Genomic DNA, 12,670 nt, shown 5'->3' with positions numbered 1-12,670 from the left:
CCCTGGGTGTAGGGTAGGGTATGTGCACACTACGGAATCCCGTTGTGGATTCCGCAGCTCGCACCCGCTCCTGGACTTTGCCGGCCGTGTGCATTTCTGCCCATGCCATAGACTCCATTCTATGGTCGGGCAGATTCCGCTGTCCGTCCAAAGAATAAACCTGTTCATTCTTTGGAAGGACGGCAGAATCCGCCCGTGCATAGAATGGAGTCTATGGCACGGGCAGAAATGCGCACGGCCTCCAAAGTCCAGGAGCGGGTGCGAGCTGCGGAATCCACAACATGTTTTCTGTCAGGATTCCGTAGTGTGCTTGTACCCAAAATGTACCTTAATGGGGTAGTGCAGCGCTAAGAAATTATTCACAGAATAACATACATTACAAAGTTATACAACTTTGTAATGTATGTTATGTCCGTGAATCGCCCCCTTCCCGCCTGTGTACCCGGAAGTGTTGGTGCATTATACATTACCTGATCTGTGTCGCGCATGTCCGCCATCTTGTGCCAAACGTCATCTTCGGACGGACGGCCGAATCGCTGCCGCCGTCCCCCCTCTGCCCCTCAGCGATTGGCTGAGCGTAACTGTGCTCAGCCAATCGCGGCTGAGCACAGTTATGACGCGGCAGAGGGGGACGGCGGCAGCGATTGGCCGGCCGGCCGAAGATGACGTTTGGCACAAGATGGCGGACATGCGCGACACAGATCAGGTAATGTATAATGCACCAACACTTCCGGGTACACAGGCGGGGGTGGTGGGACACGGGAAGGGGGCCATTCACAGACATAACATACATTACAAAGTTGTATAACTTTGTAATGTGTGTTATTCTGTGAATAATTTTTTAGCGCCGCACTACCCCTTTAAAAGGAAAACTAACCCGCTGAGGAGGAAGGTATGTGTCTTACCTTCCTCCTCGGCGCTGGTCCCCCGTGCTGCTAGTCGGCATAATCATTGGGCAGGAGCTCTGTTAGGAGCACTGTCCTGCCCCACAGTGCCATCCAACCCGCCTGCTCCATTGATTATCATTAGAAGGAGCGGGTAGGCCGAATGACGCTGTGGGGCGGGTCAGGGCTCTTAACCCCTTAAGGACCGGGCCTGAAATGGCCTTAAGGACCGGAGCAAATTTTATGAATTTGACCAGTGTCACTTTATTCATTAATAACTTCGGGATGCTTTTACCTATCCGGCTGATTCTGAGATTGTTTTCTCGTGACATATTGTACTTCACATTTCTTGTAAATTGGAGTCGATACTTATAACGAATCTTTATGAAAAAACCCAAAATAGCGTGAAAAATTGTGAAAAAATGCATTTTTCCAACTTTAAAACTTTTCTGCTTATACAGAAAATGGTTATACCACATAAATTATATATTAAATAGCATTAGCAACATGTCTACTTTATGTTGGCGGCATTTATTAAACTATATTTCATTTTTTTTAGACAATAGGAAGCTTAAAACATTAGCAGCAAATTTCCAAATTTTCAGTAAAATTTCAAAATCAGATATTTTTAGGGAACTGTTCAGGTTTAAAGTGTATTTGAGGGGACTGTGTGTTAGAAAGCCTCACGAAGCACCCCATTTCAGAAACTGCACCCCCTAAACTCTGCAAAAGCACATCCAGAAAGTTTTTTAACCCTTTAGGGGAGTCACAGAAATAAAAGCTAAGTGTGTAAGAAATTTGAAAATTTTAATTTTCTGTGCAGAGATTTTATTGTAATCCAATATTTTTCATAATTATAAACCTATTACCAGAGAAATGCACCCCAATATTGATTGCCCCATTTCTGCAGTTTATAGAAATACCCCATATGTGGCCCTATTGCGCTATTTGACGCAACCACAAGCCTCAGATATAAGGGAGCGCCTAGTGAATTTCAATGGCTCCGTTATTTTTGGTCATTTTTGACTGTACCACTTCAGGTTGGCAGAGGCTCTGGGGTGCCAAAACCTAAAAAACACCCCTAAAGGGACACCATTTAGAAAACTACACCCCTCAAGGAATGTAACAAGGGGTGCGGTGAGCATCTGGACCCCACAGGTGCTTCACAGATTTTCCAAACAATATGGCTTGAAAAAAGACTAAAGTATTTTTTACACTAAAATGTTGTTCTAGCCTTCAATTTTTCATTTTCACAAAGGGATAAAAGGAAAAAAAAAACACAAAACATGTAGCACAGTTTCTCCCGAGTACGGAAATACCCCACATGTGGACATAAAGTGCCAAGCGGGCGCAGGACGAGCCTCCAAAGGGAAGGAGCGCCAATTGGCTTTTGGAAGCTGGATTTCACTGAAATGGATTTCAAGGGCCATGTCGCATTTACAGAGCCCTCGTGCTGCCAAGACACTGGAAACCCCCCACAAGTGACCCCATTCTGGAAACTACACCCCTCAAGGAATCTAACAAGGGGTGCAGTGAGCATATGGACCCCACTGGTGACGGGCACAAATGTGGAAAAATGTGACGTGAAAGTGAAAATTTTCATTTTTTCACTTTCATGGCACAAATGTGCCCGTCATCCAGGGGTCCATATCCTCACTGCACCCCTTGTTAGATTCCTTGAGGGGTGTAGTTTCCAGAATGGGGTCACTTGTGGGGGGTTTACAGTGTTTTGGCAGCACAAGGGCTCTGTAAATGCGACATGGCGTTCATCATCCATTCTAGCCAAATCCAACCTCTAAAATCCAAATGGCGCTCCTTCCCTTGGGAGGCTTGCCCTGCACCCACATGGCGCTTTATGTCCACACGTGGGGTATTTACGGACTCGGGGGAAATTGCTCTACACATTTTGTGTGTTTTTTTCTCTTTTAACCCCTTGTGAAAATGATAAATTCAAGGCTAGACCAACATTATAGTGTAAAAAATTTAATATTTCATTTTCACGCCACATTGTTCCACATTTGTGCCCGTCACCAGTGGGGTCCATATGCTGACTACACCCCTTGTTACATTCCTTGAGGGGTGTAGTTTCCATAATAGGGTCACTTGTGGGGGGTTTAACTGTCTTGGCAACACAGGGGCCTTTTGAATGCAACATGGCCCCTCGAAATCCATTCCATCCAAATCCAGCCTTCAAAAACCAAATGGCGCACCTTCCCTTTGGAGGCTTACCCTGCACCCGCATGGCGCTTTATGTCCACATGTGGGGTATTTCCGTACTCAGGGGAAATTGCTCTACACATTGTGTTTTTTTTTATCTTTTAACCCCTTGTGAAAATGAAAAAATCAAGACAAGATCAATGATTTAGAGTAAAAATTTTAAAAAAATTACACTAAATGTTGGTCTAGCCTTGATTTTTTTCCATTTCCACAAGGGGTTAAAAAAGAAAATGAACACAAAACGTGTAGGGTAGTTTCCCCTGAGTACGAAAATACCCCACATGTGGACATAATTTGCCATATGGGCACAGGGCAAGTCACCAAAAGGACAGAGCGCCATTTAGAGGCTGGAATGGGGGATGGAGGCCATGTCGCAATTACAAAGCTCCTGTGCTGCCAGAACAGTAGAAACCCCCGACAAGTGACCCCATTCTGGAAACTACACCCCATAAGGAATCTAACAAGGGGTGCAGTGAGCATATGGACCCCACTAGTGATGGGCACATGTGTAGGACATGTGCCGTGAAAATAAAAAATACCATTTTTTTCATTTTCACGTCCCAAATGTGGCCGTCACCAGGGGGCCATATACCCGCTGCCCCACTTGTTAGATTCCTTATGGGGTGTAGTTTCCAGAATGGGGTCACTTGTGGGGGGTTTCTACTGTCCTGGCCGCACAGAGGCTTTGTAATTGCATCATGGCCTCCTCTAATGGGAATGGCAGCCATACCTACTTAGCTGGGGAAAAGGGACAATTCTAATTTATTTGGGGGTATTAGGCCAATTATTAGTTTATAAGGTTGGAAATGACAGGTGTCCATCAAATTCAACCTGTGTTGATCCAGAGGAAGGCAAAAACCCCTCGTGAGGCAGACGACAGTAGCCTCATCACAGGGGAAAAATTCCTTCCCGACTCCATAATGGCGATCAGAATAATCCCTGGATCAACGTGACCCCTGAAATAGGAATAAGGGACAGAATTTAGATAATGTAGAACCCCAATGACGTGTAGTGCGCCTTGGAGCGATCCAGTATGCAGAGGCCGGGGGGATCAGGACAGGTGTCACACTGGTAAATGGTGTCCTTCCTGATCCCCCTGTTACCCCACACTCTGCACTTCTTCTGGGGTCTCCTGTTCTCCAGTGTGGGGGACGTCACCTGGAAAATGTTGTCCTGGTGCGATACGGGGTCCTTCATATCCAGAAGCGCTGGGTCCGCTCCATGGCTGCTAAATATTAGGGCGCTATTACTATTTCTGATATGTTCGGATCGTGCCGCAAGCTACAGTAGCTCAGGCAGCGAGGGACCAGAAGAGGGGGTGCTGGTATAAAAGTTATCCCCGTACGGGTGGTGGTGACCTTTATCCAGCAGTGGGAAGATCAGTTCCCGGACGATCTCCCCACTAACTCCGAGGATGGGGGGGGGGGCATCTGGCGGCTGGATTCGGGTGTCCCTTCCTTCATACACTCTAAGGGTACGTGCACACTGCGGAATCGCGAAGGATAACCCTTTGTGCATTCCGCAGTTGGCACCCGCCGGCGGACTGATGCAGGCGCACGTCTCCGTCCGTGTCGTAGACTCCATTCTATGCACGGGCGGATTCCGCTCTGCGTCCAACGTGTTGATGGAATGACGGATAATGGAATCCGCCCATGCATAGGATAGAGTCTATGACACAGGCGGAGACGCGCCCCTGCATCAGTCCGCCGGCGGGTGCCAGCTGCGGAATGCACGAAGGGTTATCCTTCGCCATTCCGCAGTGTGCACGTACCCTAAATCTGTAAGTGTACCCTGAGGTACTCTCACAGAGTTTGTAGAATTTCACGCCATACCGTCATCTCTTATTGGGACGGTACTGGCGGAAAAGACGTGTCTGGGGGGCAGCGTACGCTACGCTACTCCCAGACACGTCACTGGATGATGAGGAGGATGAGGATGAATGGAGGAAAGAAGGATCCCCCCAATTCATCCTCACTGGCTGTTTCGGTGTCGGAGGCAATAATAATGTATGCGTCCGACACCGAAAACACCCTGGGGGCCATCTTTATATGGGGATTGGTATATGGGGTATGTAGTGGTGTAGTGTAAAACTTTATTCAATGTAGTGTGGTGTAATGTAGTGTTTTTTTACGTGTTTTTTACAGTAAGTATACAAAAAAAACCTACGCCAAAAATGGTGTTGCTGATGAATGCCGCACTTATGTTCGGCACTTATAAGCAGACCGTGGCAGTAGGATATAAAAAAAAAACACCCTACGCCAAAAAGGAGGAGTTGCTGATTAGCAGCGCACTTTCGTGCGATGCTGATCAACACTCAGCGGCGATAGGGTGCGGAAAATAGAAAAAAAAAAAATTGGGAAAAAAATTTTTTTTTTTACTACATTCTGAACATCCCTGTAGTGGCTGATACGTGTATTACACTTATCAGCCGCTAGGGGGCAGCAGAGCGCAAGATCCGAAAATAGACGACGCTGGAGCCGGAAAAATACGAAAATAGACGACGCTGGAGCCGGAAACAGCCGATCGGGACTCACGGAAGAAGCCGAAGTCCCGACAAGAGGAAGTGGACGCCGGGAACCCGGAAGACGCCGATCAGGACCCCGGGACAGGTGAGTAATGTACAAATACCTGCTCCGGACCCCTCAGCTACCTAGCTGAGGGGTCCGGAGCAGGTATTTATTACTTGTGGGGACTTTGATCGCCGTGAACGGCCGGCCGGCTGGCCGGCCGTTCACGGCGATCGGGACGGTGGTACCGTGACCACCATTACTTTTTACAGTAATGGCGGTCGGTGCCGTCCTCGGACAGCACCGACCGCCATTTTTTTCCGGGTCATCGGGCCACCGATGGCCCGGAAAGGTTCCGATCGCCGCTATGGGCTTATCAGCCAATAGCGGCGATCGTCGGCATGGGGGGGGTTAACAACCCTCCATGCCGACAGGGAGAGATGGCCTGCTATGTATTATAGCAGGCTATCTCCCCCGATCGGGACCCGGCCGGCCGCGGCGCCCGTTTAAAGGGATGACGTACCGGCACGTCATGGGTCCTTAAGTGACAGTGATCCATGACGTGCCGGTACGTCATGGGTCCTTAAGAGGTTAAAGGAGTTGTACACCAAAAAAATTTTTCTTTCAAATCAACTGCTGCCATAAAGTGCCAGAGATTTGTAATTTACTTTTATTAAAAAATCTCAAGCCTTCCAGTACTTATCAGCTGCTGTATGCCCAGCAGGAAGTTGTATTATTTCCAGTCTGGAGAGCAGGAGAGGTTTTCTATGGGGATTTGCTGCTGCTCTGGACAGTTCCTGACATGGACAGAGGAGGCAACAGAGAGCACTGTGTCAGACAGGAAAGAAAACACCACTTCCTGCAGTACTGGAAGACTTAAGATTTTTTAATAGAAGTGAATTACAAATCTCTGGCACTTTATGGCACCAGTTGATTTGAAAGAAAAAAAAAATGGTGAACAACCCCTTTAGCAGTGCTCCCAGCTGTAGATAAAACACAGGGGGGCTCTCAGAAGGTTAGATTTGTCTAACCTTCACATAGTCTCTGTCACTAGGTTTATGCTGATAGAGTAGGTTTATGTGTCCTATCTCAGGGAAGCATAAACTAGTGACAGAGAAGCTGTATATAGTAAGTTTGACCTGCATATTTTCCATTGATCTGATGGTTGAAATGTACTACTGCTGTACCCTTTTCTCACTTGAATGAATGTTTTGCCTTTGTTGGCAATAGTTATGCCTTTTACTGTTACATTTTAAAAAGCAATAAATAAAAACTTAAAAGAAAAATATTAAAGGGAACCTGTCATCTGGCATTGCGGCACAGAGCCCGCTGGACGCTCCCATGCAGCCGCGGATACTTATCCTTTGCTGCAAGTCCCGCTCCTGGGCCCGGTCCTGGGACAGAGATATGGCCGTCGGCAGCCCTGCGCTCGTTCTAGAGATGAGTCCAACGCCCATAATGACGGCTCCAGTCATTCTCTATGGGCATCGGACTCATCTCTGGTAATACAGCGCGTGCTCACCTTCCGGCGCCGATATTTCCGTCCGGGAACTGGGTCCAGGAGCGGGACTTGCAGCAAAGGGTAAGTGTCTGGGGCTGCACCGCTTTAATGAGAAGCAGAAAACTCCGCCCAATAGCTGCTGATTGACAGTTATCTATCCATGCTGCTTATTCAGCCCAGGAGAGGCCATTGCTAGTTTGGGAATGAGAATGTACAACCATGTCTCTGAGGATGCCTTAACATGGTGACGGGGTACACTCTGATCAAATAGTTTGCTAAGATCCTCATTTTTTAATATACACCGGGGAAAGTATGTACGGTAAGCACTTGCACCTGTAGGTTGCTGTTGCACTTTCTGTTTTTTTGTCCATGCAGTTAACTGTCAATCAGCAGGTGGGGGAAGGGCCTGGCAAGAATCCTATGTGCATATGATGTCATTGAGGGGCGGGGGCCAACAGTGGAACTGTGGGCGGGGCTAAGTGGCACTGTTGCCGTGAAGCCCCACTGACAGACACAATCTGCTGTTGATAAAATATCACTTTTTACTTGAACAAGCACCATGGCGTATGATATAAAGTAAAGTGTTATAAACTACTAACTTTACCCTTTACATCTGTGTAGAGGAATCAGAATGCGAAAAGCTGTGACAGTGTCACTTTAAAGCAGTATAAACCTAGTGACAGATTCCCTTTAAATATGAAAGATTATGATCCGGGGCCTAAACAGTCTGTTTTTGCAGAACTGAAGCTCTAATAGAAGTCACTGGGTCAATTTTAAATAGGCGACATACATATGCACCATCCATGAGCTTTTGGTTTCTACTGAAGCATTGCCTGGCAAGGCCTAGACAGGTTCCACCCTGTGGCCTTGTATTACCCTTCTTTTTTTGCAGATCCCTAAAACCTGATGCATCACTGATGGTTTCTCCAGGACATTACTAATCCTGGACCCTGATTTCTGAGGTCCCAAAACTAATGTGTGGATGAGGTCAATCAGCTGACTTTAAGGACTGTGGCGCTTTGTCCAGCACTGTGTGCTCCTTAACCCCTTAACGACCCATGACTTGGTATGTCATGGTGCAGCGGGGGGTGTTCAGAGCGGGGTCCCCCCGGGACCCCGTTCTGAACGGCACCACTCCCGGCTGCAATCTGCAGCCGGGCAGTGCCTCTATTAGCCGGCGCGGGTCCCGTTGCCGCGCCAGCTAATTAAGCACTTCAATGCAGCTGTCAAACCTGACAGCTGCATTGAAGGGCTTCAGACCTCACATCCCTGGTGTCTAGTGGGACGGATCTCCCCCCCGTGATGCGATCGTGGGGGGGAGATGCGTTCTTCTGCCCGTGCCGGGCCTCAGCGTCGCACCGACGCTGATCCCGGCTCGGCAATAGATTGCTATGGCCTGCAGCAGGCCAAAGCAATCTATGACCAATCTGATCGATCTTTGCTGTGTATATACACAGCATTGATCTCTATGAGAGATCAGTGCTGTCTATATACAAGCCCCCCAGGGGGGCTTCTAGTTTATGTAAAAAAAAAAGTGTTTTTATTAATAAAAAAATCCCCTCCCCTAATAAAAGTTTACATTACAACACACTACACTACATTGAATAAAGTTTGACACTACACCACTACATACCCCATATACTAGTCCCCGTATAAAGATGACCCCCAGGGTGTTTTCGGCGTCAGAGGGATACGTTATTATTGCCTCCGACACCGAAACAGCCAGTGAGGATAAATGGGGGGATCCTTCGTTCCTCCATTCATCCTCATCCTCCAATGACGTGTCTGGGGGGTAGCGTTGTGTATGCTGCCTCCCAGACACGTCTTTTCCGCCAGTACCATCCCAATAAGAGATCACGGTATGGCGTAAAATTCTACTAACTCTGTGAGAGTACCTCAGGGTACTCTTACAGATTTAGGGTAGGTGCACACTGCAGAATGGCGAAGGATAACCTTTTGTGCATTCCGCAGCTGGCACCCACCGGCGGACTGATGCGGGCGTGCGTCTCCACCCGTGTCATAGACTCCATGTTATGAACAGGCGGATTCCATCGTCCGTCCAAAGAATGAATATGTTGGACAGAGAGCGGAATCTGCCCGTGCATAGAATGGAGTCTATGACACGGACGGAGACGCGCGCCCGCATCAGTCCGCCGGTGGGTGCCAACTGCGGAATGGGTTATCCTTCGCCATTCCGCAGTGTGCACGTACCCTTAGAGTGTATGAAGGAAGGGACACCCGAATCCAGCCCCCAGATGCCCCCCCCCCCATCCTCGGAACAAGTGGGAAGATCGTCCGGGAACTGATCTTCCCACTGCTGGATAAAGGTCACCACCTGTACGGGGATAACATTTATACCAGCACCCCCTCTTCCGCTCCCTCGCTGCCTGAGCTACTGTAGCTTGCGGCACGATCCGAACATATCAGAAGCAGTAATAGCGCCCTAATATTTAGCAGCCATGGAGCGGACCCAGCGCTTCTGGATATGAGGGACCCCGTATCGCACCAGGACAACATTTTCCAGGTGACGTCCCCCACACTGGAGAACAGGAGACCCCAGAAGAAGTGCAGAGTGTGGCGTAACAGGGGGATCAGGAAGGACACCATTTTCCAGTGTGACACCTGTCCTGATCCCCCCGTCCTCTGCATACTGGATCGCTTCAAGGCGCAAGACACGTCATTGGAGTTCTACATTATCTAAATTCTGTCCCTTATTCCTATTTCAGGGGTCACGTTGATCCAGGGATTATTCTGATCGCCATTATGGAGTCAGGAAGGAATTTTTTCCCAGTGATGAGGCTACTGTCGTCTGCCTCACGAGGGGTTTTTGCCTTCCTCTGGATCAACACAGGTTGAGTTTGATGGACACCTGTCATTTCCAACCTTATAAACTAATAATTGGCCTAATACCCCCAAATAAATTAGAATTGTCCCTTTTCCCCAGCTAAATAGGTATGGCCACTATTCCCATTAGAGGAGGCCATGATGCAATTATAAACCCTCTGTGCTGCCAGGGCAGTAGAAACCCCCCACAAGTGACCCCATTCTGGAAACTACACCCTATAAGGAATCTAACAAGGGGGGCAGCAGGGATATGGCCCCCTGGTGACGGCCACATTTGGGACGTGAAAATGAAAAAAATTGTATTTTTTATTTTCACGGCACATGTTCTACACATGTGCCCGTCACCAGTGGGGTCCATATGCTCACTGCACCCCTCGTTAGATTCCTTATGGGGTGTAATTTCCAGAATGGGGTCACTTGTGGGGGGTTTCTACTGTCCTGGCAACACAGGAGCTTTGTAATTGCGACGTGGCCTCCATCCTCCATTCCAGCCTCTAAATGGCGCTCTGTCCCTTTGGTGGCTTGCCCTGTGCCCATATGGCACATTATGTCCACATGTGGGGTATTTTCGTACTTTACCCTACACGTTTTGTGTTCATTTTCTTTTTTAACCCCTTGTGGAAATGGAAAAAAATCAAGGCTAGACCAACATTTAGTGTAAAAATTTTTACTCTAAATCATTAATCTTGTCATGATTTTTTCATTTGGACCCCACTGGTGACGGGCACAAATGTGGAACAATGTGGCGTGAAAATGAAATATTACATTTTTTACACTATAATGTTGGTCTAGCCTTGAATTTATCATTTTCACAAGAGGTTAAAAGAGAAAAAAAAAACACAAAATGTGTAGAGCAATTTCCCCCGAGTCTGTAAATACCCCACATGTGGACATAAAGCGCCATGTGGGCGCAGGGCAAGCCTCCAAAGGGAAGGAGCGCCATTTGGATTTTGGAGGTTGGATTTGGCTAGAATGGATTATGAACGCCATGTCGCATTTACAGAGCCCTTGTGCTGCCAAGACAGTGGAAACCCCCCACAAGTCACCCCATTATGGAAACTGCACCCCTCAAGGAATCTAACAAGGGGTGCAGTGAGCAAATGGACCCCTTGATGACGGGCACATTTGTGCCGTGAAAGTGAAAAAATGAAATGTTTCACTTTCACGTCACATTGTTCCACATTTGTGCCCGTCACCAGTGGGGTCCATATGCTCACTGCCCCCCTTGTTAGATTCCTTGAGGGGTGTAGTTTCCAGAATGGGGTCACTTTTGGGGGGTTTCCAGTGTTTTGGCAGCACGAGGGCTCTGTAAATGCGATGTGGCCCTTGAAATCCATTCCAGTGAAATCCAGCTTCCAAACGCTCCTTCCCTTTGGAGGCTCGTCCTGCACCCGCTTGGCACTTTATGTCCACATGTGGGGTATTTCTGTACTCGGGAGAAACTGCGCTACACATTTTGTGTCTTTTTTTTCCTTTTATCCCTTTGTGAAAATGAAAAATTGAAGGCTAGAACAACATTTTAGTGTAAAAAATACTTTTGTCTTTTTTCACGCCACATTGTTCGGAAAATCTGTGAAGCACCTGTGGGGTCCAGATGCTCACCGCACCCCTTGTTACATTCCTTGAGGGGTTTAGTTTTCTAAATGGTGTCCCTTTAGGGGTGTTTTTTTAGGTTTTGGCACCCCAGAGCCAGGGCCGTCTTAACAGCATTATGGGCCCCTGGGCAGAGGTGTGAATTGGGCCCCCCACGGCTGCCGCCATCAAACCCCCCCCCCATCTTTGCAACCCCTCCCCTAGCCAGTACAATTACTTCTGGCCCCCCCTACACACACACTACCCCCATCTGCCCCCCTACACACACACTACACTCATCTGCCCCCCTCTACACACACCCTACCCCCATCTTACCCCCCCTACACACACACACACACACACACACTACCCCATCTGACCCCCCCTACACACACACACACTACCCCCATCTGCCCCCCCCTAAAAACACACTACCCCATCCTCCTCCCCTACCCCCATCCTCCTCCTACACACACTACCCCCATTCTCCTCCCCCTACACACACACACACAACCCCCACCTGACCCATACACACACACACTACCCCCATCCTACTCCTCCTTCACACACTACCCCCATCATCCTCCTCCTCCACACACTACCCCCATCATCCTCCTCCTCCACACACTACCCCCATCCTCCTCCACACACTACCCCCATCCTCCTACACACACTACCCCATCCTCCTCCTCACACTACCCCCATCCTCCTCCTCCTCACACTACCCCAATCCTCCTCCTCCTCCTACACACACTACCCCCATCCTCCTCCTCACACTACCCCCATCCTCCTACACACACTACCCCCATCCCCCATCCTCCTACACACACTACCCCATCCTCCTACACACACTACCCCCATCCTCCTCCTCACACTACCCCCATCCTCCTACACACACTACCCCATCCTCCTCCTACACACACTACCCCCATCCTCCTCCTCACACTACCCCCATCCTCCTCCTCCTCCTTACACTACCCCAATCCTCCTCCTCCTACACACACTACCCCCATCCTCCTCCTCCTCACACTACCCCCATCCTCCTACACACACTACCCCCATCCTCCTACACACACTACCCCCATCCTCCTACACACACTACCCCCATCCTCCTACACACACTACCCCCATCCTCCTACACACAC

The sequence above is a fragment of the Dendropsophus ebraccatus genome, chromosome 5 (assembly GCF_027789765.1).
Source record: "Dendropsophus ebraccatus isolate aDenEbr1 chromosome 5, aDenEbr1.pat, whole genome shotgun sequence".
Lineage (NCBI taxonomy): Eukaryota > Metazoa > Chordata > Amphibia > Anura > Hylidae > Dendropsophus > Dendropsophus ebraccatus.
Note: the sequence above shows the minus strand (reverse complement) of the source record.